The 24947-nt window shown below is 48.1% G+C and overlaps 1 protein-coding gene and 1 long non-coding RNA gene across 2 annotated transcripts in view; both read right to left on the bottom strand.

Annotated features, from left to right (window-relative positions):
- LOC144137793 (uncharacterized) overlaps positions 1–24947 on the bottom strand; it is a 192497-nt gene that overhangs the window by 86208 nt on the left and 81342 nt on the right. The window lies entirely within an intron of this gene.
- Positions 10871–13955, bottom strand: LOC144137789 (uncharacterized). Its single transcript, XR_013315736.1, has 3 exons — positions 13611–13955; positions 12757–12932; positions 10871–11542 (listed from the first exon to the last, which is right to left on the bottom strand). It is a non-coding gene; the product is annotated as an uncharacterized LOC144137789 (long non-coding RNA).

The raw sequence follows: 24947 nt of genomic DNA, 5'->3' as shown, positions 1-24947 counted from the left end.
AGCTCCAGTGTAGCGAATTCGACTAGCACGCTAGTAGAAAATCTAAGGCCGATTAAGAGCGGGAGAAGAGTCAGCGAAGTTAATAAAGGTAATAGGAATTAAAATCAACCGTACCTTTTATTCTAAAGCGTAAAACCAAGGTACGGGAAGCACGTTTTGCGCAGGTTGAACTGGCACAGCGGTCAGCAGCACCACCACACATTTGCGATCGCCTTTTCAGCCTAAAAAACGCAATCACATGTGATAATTTACTCTTGGGGATTTTGGGGATGCTGACTGCATAAGTGATATTCAAGAAATAGTCATCGAAGCTCTGGGGAATGCTGAAACTAAAAAAACAAACAGCCTATACGATATATAATTTATATGGCCAAGTGGTCTGAAGTACTGGATGTTGTGCCTCGAAATGAGCAGGTTCGAATCCTGAATTAAACTTGTTTTTTTTCTCGGCGGAAGAAGAAGAAGTGCTGCGCTGATCAGACGTGTCCTTCATCGGCTCCGCAGAATTTCACGCAGCAATGTGTTAAATTTCGTTTTGTTCCACCCTTTATACCGTGATACTGAATTCTACAAGCCCTACCGATCACTGGAGCACCCGACTCGACCCCGTGGGTGAAATATTTTGTGATTTACTTTTGTTCACGACTCCCGCACCATGCCTGTCGCCGAGCGCTAGGCGCAGCCAAGGAACCCGTCATGCAAGACACCTCGAGCACCTCGAGTGCCGCCACTGGGCCTTCAAACAACACCTCCTCGAATGCAGATATGGATGCTGATGTCATACAAGAAGGTCACTCGACTGCAAATCAAGACCAGCAGCCATCATCCAAGCCCTCAGCAGACACCGAAATGGACTCGATTATCACAGAAGATCACTGTGCCATAAATCAAGATCACCATCAAGACTTCGTTGAGGTAGTCTCGCGAGCCCAACGCCGCCGACAGCGCAGTGCCGCCGCGGCCAACACTGCCACAACCACGACTCCACAACAAGCCAAGCACGCTTTGCTGCCCGCAAGTAAACCCTTCCAAAGGCCTAAGCCCCTGCCGAAGGATGACTTCAAACTAGTATTGCGTCCCCAGGGCGGGCTGGCGCTCGGCAACATTGAGTACGCTGAGCTGTCCCTGGACCTACTGAACGCCATCAAGGTCACGTGGCGTCAAGCAAATCTGCGCCTCAGAGTTGATGTAACACAAAACACGGCAACTGTCAGTACTCCATCCTCCGAGGCCGCACGAGCTCTGGGTCAAGTCCAATACGTAACACTTCATAACAAGCAGTACCCCGTCCAACTTTACGGCCTGCCTGCCACCCGACGACTCTGTTAAAGGCGTCATCAGTAGTGTCCCAGCTAGACTGTCTGAAGCAGACATTCTCAACAACATTGATCAGACTACGGATGAAGTGTACACAGCTAGAAGACTTGGCACGTCATCTACAGTGGTTCTGACTTTCGCGGGACCCAAGGTACCTTACACAGTACGACTTTACGGCGCAGAATATCCATGCTCCATCTACAAGAAAACCATAACCGTGTGTGCTACATGTCATACCGTAGGCCACAGGTCCACGGCTTGCCCGAACCCTACCACTCCGGTCTGCCATGAATGTGGGGTCAAGCAGCCTCAACTAAACCATACGTGCTCACCCAACTGCGACCTCTGCGGTGGTTCCCACCTTTCGGGAGCACCAGGTTTCTCAAAGCGTTATGTCGAACCGTTTATTCTCCGGCAAAGGCGGCTCAGACAAGCCCGGGCAAGCGCTCCTGAAACAGCCCGAGTCTCCATACCGGTTCGTGGGCGTGGGCGGGACCGTTCAACGACTCCTTCGTCAAGAAAAAGCAGCCATTCTCGAAGCAAACCACCAACGCAGTCTCAGGATCCGCAGGATCCGCAGCTGTCACCCGACATCCAGTTTACCCAGCCAAAACAAGTAAGCTGGGCCCAAAGGGTCTCTCCGGCAGCTCAAACTAATTCCCTTCCTCCCCCGCCTCCACAACAGTCCCAGAATACAACTCCCTGCATGGAATGTAAGCATCTTACCCGAATTCTGGAACAACCAAATGCTTTAATAGCATCACTCAATGCTCATCTCGATGCACTAGACCACAACCAATATACAGCCGGCGAAAAACGCAAAAAACCTAACCCCCCCACTCAGACACCCGAACTGCCTAATTGGACGCCGCAGAAACAGACCCAGCCGCCGTCACCCCCACCGCAGATCGAAGAAATGTTTAGTAACCTAGCTAATCAGCTTGCTTCCATAAACCAAGACCTCCAGAATATTCGGCAAGAAAACCAGAAACTACAACAAGATATTCAGTCCCTCCGCACGGAGTATCACACATTCAGGCAGGAAGCAATCTCTGTGAACACTTCACCCACTTCCCTCGACCACAGCAATGACCTCGGCCCCATCCGACAAGACAGAACTTCAAAAGGCTCCTTAAGGAACCACACCCGTGCCGTCCCATACGCCCGAAACACAGACAACACCATCTCTGCCTCGTTACCAGATGAACCGGAAGCGACCTAATCCCACTTCTACGACGCTCCTCCAATGGAATTGTAGAGGCTTCAAGCAAAAAGCTGCATCCCTTACTCAATTCCTCACCACCCTTGATTCCAAACCAGCGGTCATTGCCCTCCAGGAAACGAACAGTCATATGAAACTCCCTGGATACATCGCCTACGGTTCCTCAGACAACTACTCAACGCTCACGCTTATTCGTAGCACTATATCTGCTGTTAATCACGTCACCCCACAGAGGGGGTGCAATCACGTCCTCACCGAGCTCTTATCTCCATCTCATAAGAACAAGCTAAGCCTTTACATCCTCAATATCTATTGCCGCCCAACCCAGAAGGTTCCCGACATTTTATCAACAATTCGTGACGCTATTAATATAGCTGGAACGAAACCACTCCTTATTCTTGGGGATTTTAACGCTGCTCATCCTCAATGGGGTTATCCTTACAAAACGAAACGAGGCACTCTTCTGGCGCAAGCGATTGATGATTTTCACCTCCTGCTTCTAAACCATCCCGGCTCAACAACACGAACGGGAACCAGCACAGCCAGGGACACTTCCCCAGACCTGTCTTTATTACTGGGCACCCTAGATGTGTTATGGTCATCCACTAACGAGAACCTTGGATCCGACCATGATATTATCGAACTAACAATTCGTAATCTCGATTACAACGTGAAGACAGGAGTCGCCCGTCTCACTAACTGGAATGCGTTGCGCAAGGCCAATTCCTCTCGCCCTATAGACCCTAACCAACCTTTATCCGACTGGATCGATGAAATTATTGAAACAGCCAGGGTAAACACAAAATCCATGATCACTTCCTTCTAGTCCCCCAGTGTGGATGCTAAACTTCTGCACCTCTGGGAAGCCCGTAGGAGCTTCACAAAGCGATGGAAACGGCAAAGACGGAACCGGAAGCTCGGGCTAATTGCAGCGCTTAATAAAGAAGACACTGAATACGCCATTAACCTATGCAAAGAGAATTGGCTTCAATTATGTGAAAGCCACCAGGGTACCCTTACCACTAGAAAAACATGGTATTTACTTAGGCACCTCATTGACCCGCTCTCAAGCAAGACTGAGACCCAACGCAATATGACCCGGACCCTAAGCTCCTTCAACGGATATCCCCAAGATCTCATTCAAAAACTCAGGGCTAAATATTTGAACACCTCTCGCCACTTCAACCCACCTCCTTACACGGGATCGACAAACAGTGACTTAGATAAAGACTTTCAACTTTACGAAATGGAAGCAGCTTTGTTCGAATGCAATAAAAATAGCGTCCCGGGACCAGACCAAGCCACTTACCGGCTTCTTGCCAACCTGGACGGCGGCTCGCTGGATCACCTTCTATACCACATCAATTCGCACTGGAGCTCAAGTCACCTCCCTCCCCAGTGGAAGACGGCTGAAATACGATTCATCCCCAAGACAAATAAGTCCCCTCATCTTGATAACCTAAGACCGATCTCTCTGACCTCCTGCATGGGCAAGTTAGTGGAAAGAATGATACTGAAGCGTCTCCAACCCTTCCTTGAAGAAAAAGGCCTTATACCCGACACCATGTTTGGCTTCAGGAATTATCTCAGCACACAAGATATTCTCCTTCTAATTAAAGAAGAAGTCCTTGCTCCAGCGACTCGTTGCTCCCCTCGGGCCATTCTTGCCTTGGACTTAAAAGGGGCATTTGATCATGTTTGGCATTCCTCCATTTTATCCCGCCTCAATCAAACAGGCTGCGGCCACCGTACGTACTCATACATTGCAGATTTTCTTACTCATCGGCAAGCTATTATTCGTGTAGGTGACATTAAATCCCGGCCTATTGCTTTGGGGGACCAGGGCACACCTCAAGGTTCAGTTCTTTCTCCACTCCTTTTCAATCTCGCCCTCCTGGATTTGCCCCAGAAACTTGACGCCATCCCCCACATACATCACGCACTTTACGCAGACCATAGAGTTAATACTACTGACTGTAGAGGAAAAGCTGCCCGGCCAGCCCGTTCATTGAAACCGTGCTACACCCGGGCGCAGACATGATGCCACCCTCACAGCGTTGCCCGCTGTCTTTTTGCCTACTAGAGTTGCCGGCAGTAGTGGGTATTCACCTAGTAACCAACGCATTCCATCATGGCAGCCACCGTTGCTGTGAGTGCGCCGTGAAAACTTTGCTGTGCAGAAACGTTGTGTGAAGTTTTTCTTGTGGTAGGTAGCGAACTTTTGTGCCATGCTGCTGCGTTAGATGCAGTTTTGCATTTTCCGTAAATGAGAAGGGTAGCGCGTAGATTAGCGGGTACTTCGTACGCTCGGAGAGGTAGCTTTTGCGGGTGCATCAGGGAAGTTCGGTCGTCGCTTCGGAGTTGAGCGGACGTGGTTTTTCGTGCTCCTGTGCTTCGGAGGGCCTTCATTTCGGCGGCCCGTTGCTAGCACGGACCGTTGGACGTCGCCCGGCATTCGCTCTGCTGGTGTGGGCGGTCGAGTGCCAGCTCCCGCCTCCCCAGTACCCGTCTCCAAAGCGGTCGGGACCACCGCAGACTTCGCTCTTCGTCGCACCATGCTCGCCTCCACGCTTCACCGTTCCCTTCGAGGTTTCTCGTCTCCCGGACGCAGCATTGCGCCAGCCAACAGTGTTCGTGGTGTGTTGTGTGCGACGGAATCGACCACAGTGGAACTACTCTCCTCTACTCTTTCCTCACCTTTCAAATCTTTACTTTTCTCTCTCCTATCCTATTTCCCCTACTATTCCCGCTTCCGGACTGTGTTAAATGCAGGTGAGCTCCCATGAGAGCTTAATAATATCCCCAGTCCATTTATTTTCCTTCTTCATTTAAAAAGAAATCACTTCCCCCTGATTGCTTTTTTCCCCTGATTTTTTTCCTGGTGGCTTCTCCTGTATTCGCGCATGCGCTGTTTCTGTATATATCATTTTGTGTGTGCTAAAAGAGTTCAGTTGATATGCAGCGCTAGTCCTGTGTAGTCTTTTCTTTGTTGTCCCGTCTGTACAGCGCTATTTTAACATGTTTCACACGCCTCCCCCCCTGCATGCATCAGCTGATTGTTTTCGCAATCTGTTGAGGTGCTCTTTACAACTACTTGCTTTTCTAGCGAATGGAAGTTCGAACTGGACAACGCTTCCAAGAAATGCATGTAAATGGAAATCGTATTTGTGACTGCACTTTATGCTAAACAAACACGCTTTCTGTGCCTGCTCCTGTGCCTGTCTACGAGGCCCCTGCAGCACGTGTGTCAACTTTTTTCTCCAGTTGAAATGCTTTTAGGTAGTCGCCCTTGCATTAGCTTAGATTCGATAACCGTGAAATACCCAAGCCTAATATTACTAAGTTATGTGCATCAAGAAACTCACTCAAGAGATTTTCCATGTTTCTAGGTACGCTTAGAAGATTTTTCATTGATTGTATGTATGCTTGGGGACGTCACACAAGGTACATGATTAATGTTATCAGGTTACATTAGGTCGCAATAATTCTATTTAATATCAGCTTAAACAAAATCTCAACAAAAGCAAACCAGAGACTAGAAGATATCATGTAGAACGCGCATTTCCATTCTGGGTTTGTGGAACTATAGCTTTCAGTACTTCCAACTACAAAGAAAGTAGTGCAAGTGTTCATTAGTCGCCGCAGGGCTCTTTACCTTTTAAAATTTCATGCCCCCTTTCCCAGAATAAAGAAAAAGGAAAATTGTGTGAGGAACTAACTATTTCCACCAAAGCTATGGCGGGTTTAAAGCCAATAAAGAGACAGGGTTAAAAGCCAAAAAACCTTTTTGAAGAAAAAACAATTTCATGATAAAAAACCTAAGCACTGGAGAAGAGGAGAAGAACGAAATAAACAAATACAAGCAGAAGCAGCATAAAAGAGCGGAACATGAACAAAGCAAATGCAATTCTACGAGGCAGTTAGTCACGAAAGCTTCCACGAAAGAGCAGACACTTCAGGATAATTTTTTTTAAAATTAGAAATTATGTACCCTATTTACATAATGTACACAGAAAATCAGACATATTTCAGTGATTTTAGACAAGATGGAGCTGAAGTAGCCAAATCAGTTCTTGCCTTGAAGGAGCAGATTGCAGTGATCAAGAGAGAAAAACAGTCACAGGTGCTGTAGGGGTGTTACCAGCATGGAGCATCCTTTCTTTGCCCATTTTGGCATTTTGCCTGCTTGCTTTACGCCTATCTTTTTTTCGCCCATGGTGCTGTATTTGCACTGGCCATTTCCACGCCATGTTTTTTTTTCTCCCGAATTTTTTATCCTTTATTTTATGCCAGTCATTTCCTTTCCTTTCAAGTTTCCTGTTCCCATTTCCACATGTAGCACAGCCAGCTGGACAGTTCTTCTTCTTCTTTCCTTGGTTAACCTCCCTAGCTTTCTTCTACAGTTTCTTCCTTTCTTTGAAGTCGCACATTAGGTCATCTTAGCCTTGCTCTTACCATCACAAACTTCCCTAGCGGTCTGGTGGTATTACTGGTGGTGAAATAAAATTTGTTGGATGAGAAATGCTTGTACGTATGACCCTCTTGCTTTTTCTGTGTTTATTATTGCTTATGATGCACGGGCTGATGGCATGGCGATGGCCCATTATTTTTTATGAAAATAAGAATGCTAATGACCACAATCTGAATGAGCATTAGCCAGAACTTTCATAATCAGCTACAGCATTACTGGAACCCAACTTCGGTAATGCAACTTCGTCATCATCCTTGTTGCTGTGAGCACGCTGGAATGGAAGCGTGGAAATTCTACAAGGTCTGGTGTGACACCTTTGTGGCCACCGGTTTGATGTTGGCATAAATGAGGAGGCTGTGCTACACATATTGAATTCCTTCGTTCTATCGCGTATCGCATTCGCATATCGCATTCCTCCCTTTTATCTAGTGTATACAGCTGAAGAACGTCTCCAGATGGCCCTGGCTGAACCGATAGGTGCTGATGTAACTGTCGCAAATAATAAAATTGAGAGTTCAATTTATTGTCGGCTTTCTTAATGACTGCCATATGCAATGCACATTAAGTGTCTGAATACTCTATATTAGCGATTGATAGTCTTATGCTGGGCAGTCTGATTCACCTGCAATAGTTATGTTTGGCAGCTGTTTCAAAATTAACCACTATGATTGAACTAATGAGCGGCAATAACAATTTATAGGTGCACTCAAATTCACTTTTCAAGGGAGACGTATATATATCCTTCGTCGACTTCGCCTTGCACAAAATACATGACGGTCCCATCGCGACCCAAGAAAGCGCATATATGTGTTAACTCAACATGCTTCCTAGGCGGTTTCTGTTGACAGACAGATTTCCGGCCGAACCCGCAGGCATTTCAGGCAAAACCGCCTGCAGGCGGGGTGGTCCTGATAATTGGGCGTGAACAGAAGTGGCCGTTTCCGTTCATTGGCGAAGGCACCCAGGGAAGGACAGAATAATTTTTCTTAACGCCCCACCACACGGGCGCCTATCTCACATGAACGAAGTTTACTCCTCTTCCACCTCCTCTGTGCAGGTATAACATGGGCCATATGATAGCAGAGGTGCAAGTATACGTAATTAAACAACGTCGCTGATTCACCGAATTTAAGAAATGTGTCATGCAAAGCATCAAATATATTCTCGAAAATTTCAGATTGCGTGTTTCAGCGATCGAAGGAGCATGCACCAATCGCACAGACCCATACAGGAGATTTCTGCACCTACATTCGGGATTACCTTTCGGCTTCGCCTTGTCCTCCTCTAGAAAACCACCTTATTGTGCAAATAAAGTTACCATTAATATTATTAGTTGGCGGTTGTTTTATCTCTGACTCAAGTAAAACACCGTTCAGTGAAAGTATAACAGCACCCGTGAACAAGAGCCTAGTTATACGCTAGGCATGGTAAAATGGTTCGTACATTTGTTTGTTTTTAATTTGCGAATCATATACGATTAAAAGGAGCCGATATGCCCAGACATGTTTCGCGTAACATGATATGACCGGCTGACGGCGAGTTCAAATCGGCAGCAGCCACTACGGACATGTAGAGAAGGTGTCCTTGAAGATAGGCGGCGGCGGCTTTATTCCGTATCGTCGGCAGTCTTCGCAAGCTTGTCTTCGCAAGCAACGAAGTGACACAGCAGACTTCCCTCAATTCATAGACCCAACCCGCTCTTCGATCGCACTTCAACCGTACTTCGACTGATCTTGGTCGGCTGAAATTCAAGTCTGCTTCGTAGCTACCTTGAAGGCTTGAAGTCAACTTCGTCGCTTCGTTATTCCAACATGGCGCCTCGGCAGCGGTAGCGGCGCGACGTTACGCGATGGATCGCCGGCTTCGAGGCAGTATGTCGTGCCACTGATGTTGTGGTTGGTGACGCGTATACGACGAAAAGCCGAACTTGAAGGCAACTTCGTCGCTTCGTTATTCCAACATGGCGGCTCGGCACCGGTAGCGGCAGCGGCAGCGGCGCGACGTTGCGCGATGGATCGCCGGCTTCGGGGCAGTGTGTCGTGCCACTGATGTTGTGTTTGGTGACGCGTATACGACGAAAAGCCGAAAATACCGCTGCAATCGTTGAGCGGCCACCAAAGCCGGTGTACGATGATCGCCGGGGACTGCCACTGCCTACACTGCAGCAGCTGATGCTGACCCTCCGTTTTCGCCAGTTTTTACGGCGCCGGCTCCTTTCAAGCAGCTACGGGAGACTGGTGAAACCTACTGTGTGCCACACCGTAAAGAGGGTGACGGAGCTGATCGGAAAAAAGCCACTGTTTGAGCGGCTGGTGCACTTCCCGGTCGCGTCGAGGTAGTGCTGCAAATAGTATTATTGCCATTCACGGCCCTCTGATGACTGATATCGGCCAACTTGCTTTTGCGCTTCGGTATCCCTTGAACTTGTCACCGAGTATACCTTGTCGCATCCCTCCCGAAAGTGGCTTCACGTGGTTAGTTTGAACATTTCCTGGTGTTGTTTTTTCTCTTTGTTGCAACATTGTGTGATTGTTAACAGTGTTTTTGGTCTACACAGTAAATCCAGCGAAAAGGGAATGTTGTGCAGGTTATAGTGCGCAAGTTTCTCCTTGAGAGGGACCACGTATGCAGCATACATCTTTGTTTTGCATTAAAGGACTGGCCTTCAGTTACACCCAGTTCTTCTGGCCCCAAAAGTGGTCTCACATGCACAAAGAATTATTGCAGCTCCAATTTTTTTTACTCTACAGTGTAATCAGTAAGGTCATTTGTGAGGTAACCAAACAGCGTAGTTGGCGTGTTAACTGCATGCTAGCATTCAGGCAGCACAATCCAATGGAACCTAGGGCCCAATACAATTACACAGTCATGTTTATTGAAATGGCTTTTGTCGACCGTGTACTACAGCACTAGTCCAGTCCCAGGGACGACACGGGCAGTGCGAGTTGCTGGCTATAGTCTCCACTCCGTCATCTGGGGACGCCAACCCACACTTACCAGTTACGACGTGCTCGCTGAGATAAACGGGTGGTAATTTCTTGAACAATTATAACGAATAGCCTGATGTTACACACAGTTATGTGGAGACCGCACTGAAGTGCTACTTTTTAAGCAAGCCGAAAAGAAATTGTGGGGAATGCTTCGGTGTCACTCTTTTTTTTTCTTTTGCCGCCTGAATAGCTGTCACGTAAAGACTGGGGAACGCTTCATCTTCGGGCTAGAACAGCAGTGATTGTTATTGGCTTGCTGAACTAAAGAGGCCACCCACATTTACTTGATTTTAATCGGCTTAAATAAATGTTTTTGCAACAACCGGGTTGGCTTGCCGCAAACTCCATCACTGATATCGTGTGATTTTCACATGTTCCTCAAACCGTTATTTTCTTGTGAATTGCATTATCCTGCTATAGCCTTCTTGTGGGGTTTGTTAGCTTGATGCATGATAAAAGTGGATATTGATGACTGAACTTGGGCAGCGACTCCTACGTAGATTCAATACTGTGAGCTGGGGAGGCACATATTCACAAAACGCTGATGTTGCTCAAGCAGCAAACATCACTGCAACGCACCTACATGAACATCCACGTTTCAATTCGAATCAAGCAAGTAGTTCCCTGTCCGCTAAGTATTTCTGTATTTAAAATTGCTCGCCATTCTTGTTGCCCTTAGTGCAAAAAAGCTGCCACTAGAGTGTGCAAAGAAAAATACCAGACCAGTAACAAAATGCCTGTACGAAGGCATTTGGTTTTGTTCAAGTACTCCTAAAAGCTCTAATAGCCACATTTGTCAAATAAAGGCAGCAGACTGAAATCACAGAGCTTACAAATACTTTTATTATTTCTGTTGCAAAGCCGTGGCCATAAAAATTAAAAAAAACACTGGCAAAACAAGAGATCCAAACCTTTCAAACACAAACACGTTTTGGTTTGCCTATGGACAACAAAACTCTAGAAAATCCAAAATGTCGTTTGTTTTTGTTTTTAAAAGTTCTTCGGCTGGTGTCCAACACAGTCCAACAAGAAACACCACTCCAGAAAGGACAAGGCCCTGACAACATCCTCCTGCTCGCCATACGATAAAATTCTCTCTCCCTTCATCCCGACTACACGGGCTCCTGTCGAATTCTCACTCCAAAGCCTGGGCGAGCAAAGTTTTCTCACGATTAATTTTATACTCAGGAGCTCTAACTCAAGCTCTTTTTGCTGGTTTATCAGCTGGTCCTCTAGCTGTATTTTCTCAGGTGCACCTCCTTATCAGCAGAAGGTGCAGGTTGTGCTCCTCCTGCAGGAGCTCCACCCTCGTGTTATCGTCAGCCCAGAGCTTTCACTCGAGGAGAGCCATATGACCGTTTGGATGCCCTGTGGCCTCCGTAGCGGGCGCTGCTGCATCACTGCCGCTGCAACTGCCGGCTGCTGAAGCTGTAGCTGCCGCCACCAGACTTGGCTCCCAAAGAGACTCTCGTGGTAGACTGTCGTCTTGCGCTGTCACAGCCCATGTTTCCCCTGGAGATGAGTCTGGCTTGGATGAGTCATCTGAAATGAACAAGCAAACTTTATCTGTTGAATGTGAAATCTTATGCGATATGTGAGTGCACGGAAGGGTAGGTGGAGGTGATCTTCCTTTCAAGGCAAAGGTGACGCCACTGCCTATTCCACGATACACAAATTGGCTGCCTTACTCTTTACACAGCCATTTGAGTATGTACGGGGAATTAAAGGGGCCATGTGAGTTACCACTCCGTTTTTTCAGCACATGGCCTGGGGCAAAACTTAGAGTTAGCTTAGAGCGTGCCATGTGACAGGTAAATGTGATGGCATGCAAGTAAAAAAGGTGCGCACTGTAGCTGCGGAGAACTATGTTTGTGGGGTAGCCGCGGCGTGACGTGTCGCCAGCCTGCTTGTCCAAGTAATTCGCACCAAAAGACAAACAAATGAAAGTAAAGCAGTGTTTGGGTTTTCAACACTGCGTCCTTGTGTGTGTGCAACGTCTATTAGAGAGCAGTATGCCACACGTGAGGCTGGTGTGCAGGACACGTCACTCCATCGTTACACCGAAGTGCAACTCAGGTGATTACGAGACGCACGGTAGTGGATAGCTAAGAATTTAGACCACCTGGGGGTCCTCAAAGGGGCCATTAAGACAAAATATACCTTTCTTCTATGTTTATGTATTCACTTGTAACTTCTACTGTTTACCCAACACTTGCTACTGCTATAAAAAGCATGTGCACTAAATGTAAATGCAGAGATCTTGTTCTGCAAGCTTTGTACTTTGCATCAGATTTTGTCGGTCTCAGTGAATTGCAGCGAGCTGCCAATAATACGTCGTCAGTTCAGTGCGGAAAAGTAGCTAGGGTATTGCAAACCCATTATCTGTTTTCCTCATTATTTCATTTATTTGAGTCAAGTCTGTGTTAAAATTTGTGCAGTGTTATTCTATTTAAACGAGGCAATCTTTCCAGTCAACCAAACTTTAATTTTGTCTTCACGGCCACTTTAACATGAGCTGACCTTTCATTTTTCAGCCTCAACCAGAAAACAGGCTGCAACAGCCTGCATTAAACCTGCATGCTAAAAAATGCGGATGGCCACTGCTTTTTTTTTCTTCTGCGGCAAAATGAATTCACATGTGATTAGGCCCCTGTTTAGAAACCAAAGCTAATTAATTCAACCACGAGCCCTCACTGCACTGCAGCTCAGAGATGTTGGACAGTTTTTTTCCCTAAAGATGGAAAATTTGTACCCACCTGAGGCATAAACACAGTGTCCCTGGTGCTGTCCACCATTGCCTGCACCAACTATAGGACCAGTCGACTCTGCACAGGCAGCAGGTGGCGTGTTCCGACCAAGTAATTCTTGTTGTCAGGCCGTATGCCAACCATCTCCATGGTCGGCGACATGGGTCGAGGTAGTGGTCCTCCCCCTAGAAAGCAATGCGTAACACACCGTCAGTAAAAAAAAAAAAAAAAGGCTGGAGTGAATGTGAGCACTGCAATGGCTCTAACAGCAGCATTCCAGTGAAAATAGTCACACGCACACACACATATACCTGTTCTTCTGTGGTCACATTTTGACTTCTCTTTCAAACTATAGTAGACAGTAGTTGAAATGTGAAAATGAAAGCTTCACTTTAAGGCTGCTGTGCTATAGCTAGGGCAGGCCTCCACGTACTGCAGTATGCTGGGGTTTCACAGTACTGCCGATAAGCTCTCAGTACCTTGATGTGGACTGATTATTTGTCAGGGTTCAGAAGCTGAATCTGGCTGGCACACATTTCCTTTGTGCACATGATGCGCGGTACACTGCAGGTTCGGTTACTAAATTTTGTATATCCTTGTTGAGGGGAGGTTTTTTATTTTGAAAGGCTTGAGATTCAAAATTCGGCTACGTTGAAACGGATTATTATTATATCCAAGAACGAAACAGGGATGACATAACATCCGCGGCCCTTAAGAACCGGCAAAGTTCTTTTAACACAGGAAAAAAATCACAGCAGGACGCGTGAAAGAAGCAGCTTTCGAACGTAAGGCGCGACGGCAGTAACATCTATCGGTAGCGCAATGCTAGGGTCTTTCAACGAAATTGCGAACGTGTTACTTACCGGCCTTCAATTCCTCTCGCTTTCCGCGGAACCATTCCTCGTTCCACTTCTGCTTCATGTTGTTCCAGCATTGTTCAGTCCTGCCGCGTCGCGTTTTGTGACACCAAAGACGGAGTTAAAATTCCGTAGCAACATCTCTCCACTGGGAAGCTTTCGCTGCAACGGAAGATACGTCGTCCTTGCGCTATAATTTGCTTCGCCGCGTCTTTAAAACCAACACAAGAAGAGTCTTTTCACCTTCTGTGAACCTTGGTGCAACTTTTCTGCGCATTTCTTGGATCCTTTTGCTGCGCACGCACAAAAATACCAAGAAACGAACATGAAACCAACGAAACGCTGTCGAGAACGCCGATGCGGCTCGGTTGCGAGCGCCCAGGTTGCAGATCAGATTCACTAATGTCTGAAACACGCGTCATGCTTTGACTGTAGATGATTGGGGATTGCTATTTGCTTAAACAGACCATTGTTAACAATTACTATGGCTGGTTTCTAGTTAAAGGGACTGTTTTATGACCTTGATTTGCATCTTAAACGAAATAATTCCCGGTTACTCTCGATCCCAGCCGCGTCCGTCGCCGCCCCGCTCAAGTCGCCCCCTGACTTGACGAAGCAAGCTCGCTCCAACGTCTATGAAACGCGAAGGTCGTCTTAGACCCGTTCAAGCCGCCTGCTGTCTTGGAGCGGACTTCATGAAGTACGCTCGCTGCTTAAGTTTAAGATAGGTCTATGAATTCAGGGGTAAGGCGTGTTAGAGTGAACCTTTGTAAATTAGCCCCACACGACTGACGCTCCTCACAATATACCGAAACTGAATTTGGCGCCTCATCCCGACGTCCTCTTTTTGCTAATAATTTCTTTTTTTTTGTTCGTCAAGCATGAATACTTCAACAAAACTAATAAAAAGCATACAAACTCGTAAAGAAACTCAGTTATTGCCATAAAAGTTGCCTAATTTTAGCTTAGGGCCCTAAATTTGTGCCTCATTTTCAAGAAAAATTGTTAGCCATATCTTCAACTACTGATCTGGCAACTACAGCCTGGCATCATGGCGGCATCTGTGTTTAGACACATTTTTGAGCCAGCTTTACCCGCCTGACGCAGACGACATCACCATATGGACAGACACAGACTCCATGGGAAACATCCAAGACTACCTTCAACAGGCTACCGACGTCGTTCACAACTATGCCTCTTCCGTGGGACTTCAACGCTCCCCCCAAAAATCTGAGCTTGTCATAATCCGTAAACATCCACCTGCTCTACAGAAAGAACCAGTCTGCATCCACTTCGACGACCATACTGTACGGCCCGGCTCCTCCCTTAAGATTTTAGGCCTCACCATCCAGGCCAATACACGCAACAATGAAACTTTATCTAAGCTCTCCAAGGCTTTTAACCAAGTCTCCCACATGCTTCGACGTGTTTCTAACCGCCGCCGTGGCATGAATGAAAAATACATGGTCCGATTGGTCCAGTCTCTCGTTATTTCACGTGTCACGTATGTCGCACCGTACCTTATCCTCACCAAAAGTGACACGGACACCATTGACCGGCTTATACGGAAAGCATTCAAACAAGTGCTAAATCTTCCTATGAACACCTCCACGGCCCATCTTTTACAATTGGGCCTCCACAACACGGTGTCAGAACTGATTGAAGGCCATTTATCTAGTCAACGTCTACGTCTCACCCAAACACCTGAGGGCTTAGCCCTCCTGAAAAGTCTTCACGTCCCATGCCAATCCACTGCTTCTCAGCCCCTCCTTCATAACTGGAGAAGTGTTATCCGGGTTCGCCCCTTGCCAAAAAATATGCACCCGGATCTACAACCCGGCCGCCGAAAAGCGCGAAGTCAAGTGCACGAGACCATCTATGGAAAGCGTGCAGATGTCTCTTACACGGACGCGAGAACCTACCCCAACCGACAGCCTCAAGTAGCCGTAGTCACCACCACGACCGCCCTCGTAGACGTCGTCAACATCGATTGCCGAAGAGTTCGCCATTGCATTAGCCCTCATTCATACGAAGAACCCCGTAATCATCACAGATTCTCAAGCAGCCTGCAGAAGCTTTCTAGCCGGAAGGGTGGCCCACTCAACTTTAAAACTACTCTCTCTGCATCACCCTTGCCGGAAAGTCACCCTCATTTGGACTCCTGGCCATTCCTCACTGACGGGCAACAACTTTGCTCACCAGCAAGCCTGCGCCCTGTCCCTCCAGGCTACTGAGGATACCGAACCATCCGTCCCTCTACTGACTTTTCAAGACATCACTCAATATTACCGGTTCGAACGACAGCACTTCCCTCCTCCGCATCCTAAACTCTCAAAAGATGAAGAATCCCTACTTCGCCGACTGCAGAGCAATACCTTCCCTCACCCAGTCCGCCTCCATCGCATGTTTCCAACGCAATTCCCGGCCGCATGCAAGTTCTGCTTACAACACGGTACTCTTCCCCACATCATATTAGAGTGCAAGCACAACCCCAACCTCCCACCTCTCCAATCCTCGCCTCCCCCCCCCCCCCCTGAGCTGTGGGAGAACCTGGTGACCAGCAGCGATCTGGACGTCCAGACACTTTTGGCCTCCAGAGCGAAGGCTGCCGGCTCATCGCATGGCTTCCTGGAATAAGGAACCGTGCACTTCACCGGCTCAATAAAATGTTTCTCACTCACTCACTCACACTCTTTTTTTTCTGTACAGTTATCTCTAATAGGGTAATGTTTTGTATACTGCATTCACCATTTTGCGCTGACCCCTTCATTGCTTCACAAACGAGTTGTGAGACTGCGTGCAGACTGACGCTGGCGCGCTGGCGAGTTCGCGTTGGTGTGGTATTAATATAAGCACTGACACTGGCGGACACGGTGCCGAATCAGCCGACTGTCGGCCTGCTGCGTTCACGCCACAAGCGCCTTGCACTTGATAGTCTACGATGTAGGGCGTTCAGCCACCGCGTGCGCCTCGTCTAGGGAACGTTATGATTCTAAGCGGGGCTGGCAGGCTTATTCGAGCCATTCTACAGCCAACAAAAATGCAGAATCGTGGCATGCTGATTCGCGAGATACCGAGAATGCCCAAACAACGATAACGTCGGATGCCAAGCACGTTGTTGCACAGGGCCGAAACTGGTTTCCACCACTCCAATATTGGAGCTGTTGAAACCAGCGTAGTGGCGGCCGCCGCAAATGTGGCATGGTATTTTTCTTTGAGGCTGTATCAACAAATACTTCGGGTTTGATCAGATCAATCATGGAAAGTGTGTTTATTTAAGCCAGTCTATGCAATGCAAAGACAAACAGAAGTTTGAAAAATTCAGTTCAGTGTCGTTTTAACGACTGACATATGAAAACACTCCTCTGGATGAGTTCACATGAACGAAGACTACAAGAACACACGATACAGGGACAAAGAAAGCTGCTTAGCCGGCGCTTGGTTACTCAGTATCACCATTGATTGCGCGCTGGCTGGGCTGGCGCCTGCCCTTCACTCCAAGGGGAACGATCAATTCTGTCATCTAGCAGATATAGCTATACGGCAAGAGACGAATCTTTAACCAAGGGCCAAGATTCATAAAACACTCTGTGCATAGTGTGCTTTCGTTCGCTAAAACTAGGTTTAGAAGTGTTAAACCTGAGCATTTTTTGTTTAATGCTCACTTTTATACAGCAAATGTTTTCAGCCAGCTTTGTACCGAACGGTGCGTAGATGTCAATGTAACGTAGGCACCATGGAAGATGTACCGTAATTACCCGATTCTAACGCGCACTTTTTTTCCGGAAAAATAGGGCGAAAAATCGCATGCGCGTTAGAATCGGATACGAAACCGAAACTGCCGAAACAACGGAAATGTCGTCCCGCCCATCACCATCGCCATCTCAAGCAGGCGCCAAAGCTTTTAGCAACGATTTTTCAGCCGCAGGAAGCATAGGTATAGTGCCTAGAATATTCTAGGCACTATAGCATAGGCGCCTAGGCTTTTCTATCGGCGTTCACACAAATCGTCAAATCGTTCCACTTGCGCGCTTGATAACAGCAATGGCGGCAGCGGCTCTCACGCGTTCAAAACGAGCGGTCGGCTGAAGCGTGCGCCTCTGGAGAAGCTCGCAGGTTGGGCGTGCGAGGCATGGGCCACGATCCCATCGATCATAGTTGAACGTTCGTTATGAAGTGTGGCATCGCGAACGCGCTTGACGGCACCAAGAACGAGATGTTGTGGTCAGCGGAGAGCGACGAGGAGTGAGATGAGTGAGATTATTTCGAGAAATAAATCGCCCGTTTCTCTCGCATTCGTTTTTCTTGCTCACAAAGTTCCGTGCGCGTTACAATCGGAGGTGCAAATTTTTTCGGTTTTTTTGCCAGGAAAATCGGGTGCGCGTTAGAATCGGGTAATTACGGTAATACTGCAATAGCTGCAATGAGGACTCCATTATTGCGTCGTTTGATTAATGTGTCGTAGTTCCCCGTGGAGTCGTAACCTTACCAGAACCTTCGTTCGCCGCCACTGCATGGGTTTCTACGGGAGAGCATGCTCACAGAATACCGCTGTAACTTGTGATTTACCAACATTATCTCTACATCAATGGTGTGAAGTCAGACTGCTTAGAGCACAATCGTGCCTAATAATCACTCAGTCACAGTTATACAACAGTTATACCACAGAAATTTTGAGAAACGTCATCTAACACGCAATCAATCCCACGTAGCCTTTCTCTATTTCAATTTTTTTCCTTCCAATGATCCACATTTGCACCATTTAACCAATCGGTGTGTTATACTCGACAATTATGCATTTTTGTGCGGATACAGTAAGTAACGCGGTCTGTTCTTTTTCACAATTTTTTCCTGATTTTGTTTATATTTTGCGAGTTTTTTATAGTTGTCTCACTCGCGTGAGGGCCTGTATACAACAAATATCTTTATTATGTTAGTTCATCTGTATTATTGTTTTTTGTTTTTGTTTTCTTCGACCAATCGCGCACATTTCCAGAATTATAATGAATAAACATATTAACATTGTCAGTTATGCATTCTTTTACAAATACAGGGTGCTACATGATCAATGTTTTTAAGGTTTTTGTCGTGTTTTCATTTAGATATTTTGTTGTTTTCCTCGTTTGAGGGCCGTGCACAAGATAGGTATCTTCCTTTTGCTAGTTTTCGGAAATTTTGTTTTCTTTTTCTTTTTCGGTTCGCCATAATTCTCTTCCAAAAATTCTCTACACTTACATAACCATAACGACGACATGTGTTTACCCCTGCAATTATTCTGCTTGTGCAGATACCGTGCACTGCGCGGTAGGTTTTTTCACGACGTCTTTTTGTGTTCTGCTTGGTTTTGTATAGGGTTGTTTATTTTTCTTCCCGCGCGAGGGCGATGTATCAAACAGGTATTTTTGGTTAAATTGGTTTATTTTGAGTACTTTTTATTTTTAATCAAACGATTTATGTGCAAGCCGTGCAAAAAACCACCGTTGTTGCTGCATGGTACAAGAAATTGTCGCAAATGTAGAAGTAAAAACCCATACAAAATGTTAAAATTTCTGCCATTACGCGTGTGTGGATTAAAGTAACTGGACTAGTCTGAGAAAAAAATTGCATACATTGGAATTTGTATGGTAATCGAATCCGGGTCTCCGGAGTGGGAACCCCGTGCGTTACCAGGGAGGTAAATTAGCACTTTTACTGCTGCTGAAAACAGACCTTAGTGCTTTCGCCCCTAACGTCGTGCTGAGTGCCAGGTGCAAGTGGCGGCACGTCAAGACAACACGTGCACCCTAACCACAGAGGACGTTGATTCCGGAGGAGCAGTTCTCAAATTAAAGGAGAGCCAAATGTCATCCGCCGTTCCAGTGATGCCCATAGCGCGTGTATAAATGTGTGTCTGGCGCTCCCGGTCCGCTCGTGCTTAGCGGGCTGCCGAAAGTGGAGCGGACCATCAAAAACGGTTGGCTAAAACTCTAATAGCTCCTGCAGCGTACGTTCCAGCGGAACCCACAAAATTGTTTCGCTTTCCCACGCGTATTAGCAGCCTGAAGTGTATGCTTAATATTTACAGCGAAGCTGTGTGCGCCTCGGGATCAGTTTATGTTTTATGTAGAGGAGAAAAAACGCCCTATGCTCCCCGCCTCCTTGAAGAGCGAGGCGTTACATAGTGCGAAGCGTTTGTGCTTGCTTGTTTATCTGTTTGTTCGTTCGTTCGTTCGTTCGTTCATTAGTTCGTTCATTCGTTCGTTTGTTTCTATACTTTTATTAGGTCCGCGTACACACGCCTTAGCTCGAAATAATTCTCAAAAGTGTCCCTCTCTGCGGCCGGTGTCGGCCATGCCTAGGCTCACACTGCTCTCTCTCTCTCTCTCTCTCTCTCTCTCTCTCTCTCTCTCTCTCTCTCTCTCTCTCTCTCTCTCTCTCTCTCTCTCTCTCTCTCTCTCTCTCTCTCTCTGTCGTCGCTTCGAGTGTTTGCGTGTTTAGTTTCCGTTTGCTCTCCCCTATTGGAGAGTACGTCCAGCCTGTCTCATTTCTGCCGTCGGCGGGCACGTCGAAAAGTCATGCGTGTATATAGTTTGTCCGGCTCCGCAGGTAGGACGTAATCCTCCACGCGAATGTATAAAAAATCTTAAGGACAGGGCATAACTGTGGCTGTCACGAGTTTGGCGTTAGAGAGTACTTGGCAAAGATCGCGTACGCAATAAAAGTAAAGTAACATTCCTAAGATCTTTCGGATGCGTACGCACCCTCTCCCTGACAAAGTTGAGGCTCGGCTTGATGCCCACGCTTTCCTACGGCTTCAGAATTCCGCGACAAATACCTCTAGTAGGCCCTCCACACACCGTGCGAACCGTACTTTGCGTTCTAACCTTATCACTAGTGGTCCCATTTGCTGGCTTGACCAGCAGCAATGGCTGCCTGTTGCTATTTTTATTGTCTACCAGCATCGGCCTTAAGTTTCCGTAAACCCTTTCCATCCTCTTTAGCCACCTACTCAGCCCTGCACTCACGGCCCGCGCCATGTTACGCTTGGACGCCGAGCGACGGGAATGTTAGGCGGCTTCGAGCTGCTGCTTCTTGAACAAGGCCGGGAGCTGTACCATCGCTCCCAGCTCGGCTTGGCGGCAGTTCCCTACGCACGCGCGTCTGCCGTTCTCTGTTGTTCGGTCGCCCACTCTCCACTGACCTATATAATATCTATGCAACAACCCCGACACACCCACGCGCATTGGAAACAGCATCTCCCGCGATACTTCACCCGACCTAACCCTAATTTATTACGTCAAGAATAACGAATGGACCTGCCTAGACGAAACACAAGGAAGCGACAATCACATTATAAAACTCCGAATCACTCATCACGAAAACGCCAGGCAAAGAATTGGGACAGCCAGACTTACTGATTGGAAAGCCTTCAGAGAAGACTCGCCTACTGAGCCAATCCAAAATATCGAGGATTGGGCAGCTAAAATTATCATGACATTCGCCAAGCACGCAAAAGACCTTCCTCTTACCGAAGCCAATCCGGCCATAGACAATCACCTCAAACGCTTATGGGACACTAGAAACGGCCTTCTGAAGAGGTGGAAAAGGCGCAAGACCAACCGGAAACTAGTCACTCGCATGGCCTTGCTCACACAAGAAGCAGAAGAATGTTCGACAACTAAGCCAGCAAAATTGGAACTAATTCTGCAATACACTCCACGGAACCCTCGGTACCCGGAGAACTTGGCACCTTCTGCGTTGCCTTATGGGCTCCAAAGAATCCAGAACCAGGACTGCGCACAAGCTTAAAAGATTAATTCATAACCAGCCCGGAACAGATGAAGACCTCCTGCAAGAGCGGAAGAAATCATTCGAAGCTCAGTCCACGCCACAGGTCTAGCCGCCGCTGCAGTACACTGGTCAACCGAACCCAGAACTGGACATGGCTTTCACCATTCAGGAAATCAAAGCCGCGATGCACGGAGTAAAGATGGTCCTGTAGTTCGTTTCCCCGAAGTCCGGTGTCGATGAGGAACCCAATCGCCCGGGCTCCGGTTGATTTGGCAGGAGGCTGGCAGGGCGATGGTGTTGAAGTTCTTGGAGACGGCGGTCGAATTGACGAACTCAAGGCGTTGGGGTTGATTAAATGAAACAAAGAGTTTATATACAGCTATTTACAGTAGGAAAACTGGGTACATGAGTAATAAAGGAAAAACTTCAGCTAGACGCTAGCTCCGAGTGCGCACAAATCGCTCGAGCTCCTCAACTTCGTCTAACTCTCCTATTCTCGTAGCGTACACAAACCGCTCGAGAAACCACGGCCGAGACTCTGTCTCGCCGCAAGATCCGTCTAGTTGCCCGGTACGGCGCTGCACCCGAAACCTCCGACGCGATCCTAACCTTTATCCTAGGGGGCTCACAAATCCCAACCTAGCTTCCACGGTCGAGACTCCTTGTCCCTCCGGGAACTGCCCAGCTCGGCGCTCAGACAAGAACGATTTCCAACGGCCAAGTTCGGCCTTATAAAACCTCGAGATCACCCTCTCTCGGGAACGCCCCTGTAGCTTTCGTACACGCGTGAGGGAGTGCCCAAATTCACGTAGACAGCTGTCACTCAGCACGCCACGGAATATTCAATGAGGCGCCGCCATCTTCGGGTCAACGGCACGCTCGCAGGCACGCTCGCAGACGAGCAGGTGCGTGCGACCCCGCGGGGTGAAAGCGAAAGACGGCGACAGTGCGCCATGCTGACCAGGGCGCGTTAACAATGGTGGCTCGCGCGGCGCTCGTCCCGACGCCGGCAATCCCACCACCTCCGTGCGTCAAGCAGACGGTTCCCGGAATCCGGCGGCGCTGTCTGCTTTCTCAATGGGGGATTATCCCTGTGGTATGCGGTGGGCCAGACAATCCGTCTCCCGTGCGCGCCGTGACGAATTGGCGACGGCTGCAGCGCGGCGTTGGCAGTGCTACGTCGCCAGACAGAGTGGCGGGTTCTCACACGCAGCCTGCGCGCCTGGCCACTGACCGCATAAGTGGACCTTACACACGGCCTAACCAGGAACACCACTCCTGGACAGGATAAGATCCCCAACAAACTTCTGCGCAATCTGGACCCCATCGCCCTCGAAAATCTGCTCACATATATGAAGGAACACTGGATGAAAGGAACTCTCCCACTACAGTGGAAACATGCAGACATCACGCTAATCCCCAAGCCCGCAAAACCCCTCACACTTAAAAACCTCCGTCTCATTTCTCTCACATCGTGCGTGGGCAAACTTCTCGAGCATATGGTTTACAATCATCTCGCCCTTTACATAGAGGACAATACCTACTTTCTAACCACCATGTATGTATTTCGGCCCCATCTCTCTACCCAAGACATCCTGCTACAGCTTAAAGAGGACATACTAATGAAACTCTCAAACAAACACAAATATTCTATTGTCGCACATGATATAAAAGGGTCATTGGACAATGTCACACACCAAGCAATCCTACAAGGTCTAGCTACTACCAACTATGGGCCCAGACTTTACAGCTACGTCGCGGCATTTTTTCCCAACCGAACAGCCACTGTGGGCATCGGCCATCTGCGATCTGACACTTTTTTCAGAAATTCCCAAAGGAACACCTCAAGGCTCGGTTATTTCACCCCTACTCTTTAACCTTGCCATGAACGACCTAGAATCCCTGCTCCAAGATATTCCGCATCTCCGACACGCTTTCTATGCGGACGACCTCACGCTATGGACACCCACTGGATCAACCGGAGATCAGGAAGAGGCACTTCAAATGGCAATTGACACCGCCCAACGATATCTCGAATCCAGAGGACTGGAGTGCTCCCCCGAAAAGTCAGGTTTACTTACGCTCAGCAAGAGAACTACCCGCAAGACCGCTCACAGAATACCAGAACCAGAATTATATATAAACAATCACCCTGTCCCTAATATTCCCCACCTTCGGATATTGGGCCTCATAATACCTCGAGGCGGATCTGGATTACAAGCCATACCACACTTACCGCGCACACTCAACCAGCTCATGCACATCATCCGCCGCGTCTCCGCTTCGGACTTCGGGAACACGACACCCTACACATGGTCCAAGCTATTCTCATCAGCAGGATAGCTCAAGGCACGCCATACTTGGCCCTCCGACCACAAGAAGTACGGAAACTCGACGCCACCATACGCCAGGCCTACTAGACCTCTATTGGGCTCCCAATCAGCACGGCAACCAAGAACCTTTTGCAGTTAGGGGTCCACAACACCTGGGAAGATATACAAGAGGCCCACCACGCATCTCAGATACGCCGACTACAGATCACGCCCACGGGAAGAGCCACACTTCTCCGTCTACACTACAACGTCCCACCAGGACAAGATGAGAAGATTCGAATCCCATCAGAAATTCGGCAACACATCCGCGCAGCACCCCTACCCCGAAATATGCACCCGGTTTTCAACAAGCAACGGCACACGGCACGAGTTCGCTAAATTCATAAGGACAATCACCATTTACCATGCACTCGATACACAGATGCATCGCCGTATACCCTCATCAGAAAGCACATGCAGCCTGTGTCGTTAACACGCAAGGCACAGAACTGGCAGCAGCGACCGTTCTCACTACTTCCATCGAGATAGCTGAGGAGTGTGCCATCGCCCTTGCTGCAACAACAGGCGAGGAATTTCTTACTGTTATAACCGACTCACAGACCACCTGCAGATTCGTTCTAATTGGCCGCATCCCTCAACCCGCACTGTACCTTCTTGGTCAAGTAAGACTACCAGAAATTAATATCATCTGGTCACCCGGCCACCAGTTCCTCCAAGGAAACGAAGCGGCACATGCCGCTGCCCGTGCTCATACACACCGGGCCGTTACCTCAGAAAGAGAAAACAACGACCGAACTGACTCAAATCCAGCGCCACTCCACACATACACCGAAATCTTATCCCACTACAAAAACGACCGCCGTCGCTTCCCGCCACCTCATTCACAATTAACACGCGACGAAGAAACCACTTTCCGACGCCTACAAACCAATTCGTATCCCCATAACACCCTACTAAACGCTATGTACCCCGCCCAATAACCTGCACCTGTAACTTCTGCCCTGTTGCTGCACCCTATACCACATGGTATGGGAGTGCCAACGGACCCCCACTCTAACCGAAAATCCCAACCCTACCTATGAGCAATGGCTGGAACTGCTACCCAGCTCCGAGCTCTCGAACCAGCGCCGACTGGTGGAACGGGCCCGGACGGCCAGCCAGCTCCAAGGCATCTTGGAATAAGGATGCCTCTCACTGGGTGGAGGCCCTAAGAACATCCTCCTGCTCATTAGTACAAGAA

The sequence above is a fragment of the Haemaphysalis longicornis genome, unplaced genomic scaffold (genome assembly GCF_048455015.1).
Source record: "Haemaphysalis longicornis isolate Haplotype H1 unplaced genomic scaffold, Haemaphysalis longicornis Haplotype H1 scaffold_1, whole genome shotgun sequence".
Lineage (NCBI taxonomy): Eukaryota > Metazoa > Arthropoda > Arachnida > Ixodida > Ixodidae > Haemaphysalis > Haemaphysalis longicornis.
The sequence above is the reverse complement of the archived record's forward strand: the minus strand, read 5'-3'. Positions and strand labels throughout refer to the sequence as shown.